The sequence below is a fragment of the Peromyscus eremicus genome, chromosome 15 (genome assembly GCF_949786415.1).
Source record: "Peromyscus eremicus chromosome 15, PerEre_H2_v1, whole genome shotgun sequence".
Lineage (NCBI taxonomy): Eukaryota > Metazoa > Chordata > Mammalia > Rodentia > Cricetidae > Peromyscus > Peromyscus eremicus.
Window position 1 is genome coordinate 67321750 of NC_081431.1, and position 4202 is coordinate 67325951.

A 4202-nucleotide genomic window follows, 5' to 3' on the forward strand; every position below is an offset into this window, starting at 1 on the left:
TTCTCTGTGTAGCTCTGTGCCTTTCCTGGAACTTACTCTGTAGCCCAGGCTGGGCTTGAACTCACAGAGATCTGCCTGCCTCTGCCTCCCGAGTGCTGGAATTAAAGGAGTGTGCCACCAGCGCCCAGCCCTCATCTGTCTTTTTTATATAACCCAGGACCACCTACCCAGGGAATGGTACTGCCCACAGTGGGCTAGGCTCTCCTATACCCATTAGCAATCAAGACATTGCGTGAAAGACATGCACACAGGCCAACCTGATTGAGGTCATTCTTCATTTGATACTTTCTTTTTAGCCTGTGACCCTGTGTTGTGTCAAGCTGACAATAAAACTGTCCATCTTGGCAACATAAGCATATGTTATATCTTGTCTCATCTTTTGTACGTCTTAAGACAGAATGTTTCTTTATGTCTGCCTTCCCACTGCTTTCTTATCTCGGTTAAGCAAAAACTAAACATTTTTTTTATATCACTATATCCACAGAGCCTCACAGAGTACCTGACATCTATGAGGTGCTACAAATATTTTTCGAATGAATAAAAAATTGACTCTTATGCCATCAACCAAGTTCAACTACTTTTCTTTTTTCTTTCTTTTAGAGACAGGCTGGCCTCAAACGATATAGAGTTGAGGATGACCTGGAAGTTCTGATCAGATTGTCTCTATCTCCTGAGTCCTGGGATTATATCCATGCACTACCGTGCTCTGTTTATGCAGTACTGAGGATCAAACCTGGGTTTTGTGTGTGCTAAGCAAACACTCTACTTACAGTCTTAGCCTAACTGCTTTCATTTTTAAAACTGCTTGAAATCCCTGGTACCTGTCCATGAATCCACAGTGCATCCTTGTTGGGTCTCTGTGCTTAATATATCTTTTGTACTGGTCTTGGTGGAAGCCTGCTCCCTACTCTTGAGGAGCTGTTTCATAGGCAGATCCAAGCAAACCCTTGGAAGTTGAGCTGAAACACAGTGCTTTACTCTTGACTGTCACTCCCTGGTACTCTAAGTCTTTGCCCAAAGTCCACTTTGGTGGAAGGCTTCACAGTCCTTAGTTGTAAAACATAGTAGCATTCAGGTAGGACCCCCTTCAGAACAAATTGGTCCCAACCTCACCAACTTCTAGTCTTGACTTATATAACTATGACATTCATATGGGAATATTTACAAATTAATTTGAATTAAAATATTACAGTTTTTTGCAATCTACAAGGAATCAAGTCTTTGAAAATTTTCAAAGCACAGAGCTTGATGTAAAATACTATACTTTGGGAATAAACTATAAGTAGAATTATGATGTCTACATTACTATATATTTATGTAAGATTCTTACCACCAGTTTTGTTTGAATTAAAATATCTTTTTTTCATAGAGACTTTATTCCAGTCTTTATGGGTCATGAGATCTAGTCTCTTAACAAAATTATGAGTATCCACCACATTACTGTTGAGTACAGATAATGTGAAGCAGGTCCCTAGATCTCCTTTATCCTGTGTATTAGTTACTTTTCTTATTGCTATGACTAAATACACTATGACAAAAGGCACAAGGAAGGAAGTGTTTGTTTTGGTTCCCATTTAGAAGGCACAGTCCCCTGTGACAGGAAGTCATGGTAGCAAGAACATGAGGTAGCTGGTCACATTGCATCTAGTCAGGATACAGAGAGGTGAGTGCAGAGCTAAGGCCAATTCTCTCTTATAGTCAGTCCAGGACCCCCACCCATAAATGATGTCTCCTACATTTAAAGTGGTTTCCCCACCTCAATGAACCCAATCTGAAAACTCTCTTACAGACACAACCAGAAATGTGTCTAGGGGATTCTAGATTCTGTCAAGTCTGTAAGATCAGCCATCAGATTTTGCTTGATTGAGACTTTCTGTTCTTTGTGAGGGACACTGTTTCACCCTAGGCCTTGCTACCTAACATTTCGTTCTTGTGTGCTGACTATTTTCAATACTTCAGAAACAGAGGGTCTGGTAGTATATGTCTTTATGGAACTGGCTTATTTCAATTAGTATAATGGCTCATCCAGACTGTCATATATAACAGGATTGATTTCTTTCTATAGGCTGCATAGTATTCTATCATGTGTGTCCTGGTTTAGAGGTGCCTAGAACTCCGAGGATTCATACATTGGGAACTTTGTAACCATTTTGGTAGGGATAAAGGTATTCAGAAGAGATGGGTGTGCCTCTCTCTTGGACTATCATACTATTGAAATAATGGATCCCAAGAAATGGGAATTTCTCCAGGAATCTTTTGCTGTTAGAAGGAAAAGGCTAGGAGCTCGATGCTAGCCAGAGCAGAGAGTAAGTAGTGTAGAATTTCTCTTTGGATGTCTGCCTTCCCAAAGTGTAAGCTAAATAAGTATTGCTTCTTTATAAGAGCCCTGAGCCTTGAGTGTTGTGTTATAGCAATGAAAGTTGTTTAATATTGCACATACATACTATATTCTATCCATTTGTCTGTCAACAGGTACTTAGGTTACTCCTTTCCCTTGCCTGTTTTGAATATTGTGACAATAAACCCTGGAGTACTAACAGGTCTTTGAGGTCCTCTTTTTCAGTTCTTTACTAGGTGTCCCAAAATAAGTTTCATGAAAGCACCTTTGTCTTACCCTTGTCTCCATGTAACTCTAACTCAGTACTTACTTTCTAGAGGAACCTATGTTTATTCCTCAAGTATATTTCATTCAGTTCTTCAAAATTATTTTTTGACAATTGCATTTTTGTATATAATTTATTTTGATACACCATTTCCTACTCTTGTCTCCTCCAATTCCTCCTGGACCCCTTCTTCCTCCCAGCAGGTCCCCCTTCTATTCCATGTCTTTTTTGTGACCCTCTGAGTTTAATTAGAGTTGTTGCATGTACACAGTCAGAAATCACTTATGGAAGCATGGACAACTTCTCAGTGGCTGCATCACTGGAGAAAAGTGCACCCCTCCCCAAAGCAGCTGTGAACTCCCCAGCCAGGGTGGCTGAACCACTTCGTTAGTCAATATTGTAGTATATTTAATATCCACATTGCGAACTTTTACTTATTTATACTGGTTTTGTGATGAAGAATTCTTTATTCATAATTGCCTTGATGCAACACGAGGTTACAGACAATACAGCACCTTCAAGAATGTTACTACAAAACCCCTTTCCTTCTTTTAAGGCCAAACCACAACATAGGACCTTGCCTTCTCACTAACAATGGTTGTGTCCCTCATAGAAAAAGCCCCCTGCCTCATCTGATGGCATTTTCCACCAGTGGAAATGGAAATTATCAGGGAAAGGTCCAACCCGTTTATTTCTTTTGTCAGCTGATAAAATAAGCCTCACTGATCCCTCACTAGAGTGTAAACTATTGAACCAAAGGCTTGTGTTCTTCCAACAGAGACTGAAAAGCAAAGGGTGATCAGAAATTCTCTCAGGGCCAGAACTTGAAACCAGTTGAGCCACATAACCTGCCCTGTCATTCCAGTTTACTAACATGAGAATCTCTTCTGAGCTGTGCTGTGCCCTGCAAAGTGGTACCTGATGCGATGCCTACATAGTAAAGGCCAGAGGCCCTGTTTATCTCTAGAATCAGCCAGCATCACTTTGAAAACAAACCAACTCAATCAATGTCAGCATCTTCTAAAAACAGAAGGCATTTAAATAAAAATGTCCTTCTCTTTTTAGTTAACATGGGAAAGAAGATGTGATTAGTCATGGAAAAAGCCCATCAGCACAGAGGGTGGAAGGTTTTCGCAGTTGGGATAGTTAATATTGATTGTCAACTTGACAGGGTATAGGCTCTCAGGCCCTTACCTGATCTGTCAGACATCTCTTGTTATACTTCACTGTTGTCTGTATAAAATTCTACTCCAGCTGCACCTGGTCTTGTGGTCGAAGGAAGTGTAGATTATATATAGTGTGGAAGATTAACTGGAGAGGAGACTCCAACTACGCAGGTATAGGAACTCATCACATATGCTGCATGAGATTTTTGGGTGGTAAGCTGCTTGGAGTTCACCGAGCCATAGTCCTATGAGTTACCCCTCATCCATGCTCTGTAAGGACTTATTGTTTCCCAAGACAGACTTTGGTGTAGTCGTATTTTAGTTTGTTGTAGCTGGGGGTGGATGGGTGAGATAGTAACTGTATCTCCTTGGGGAAACATTTCACACAACAGAAACCAGTCTAGGCAGGGCACGAAATAAATGTCATCCCTTT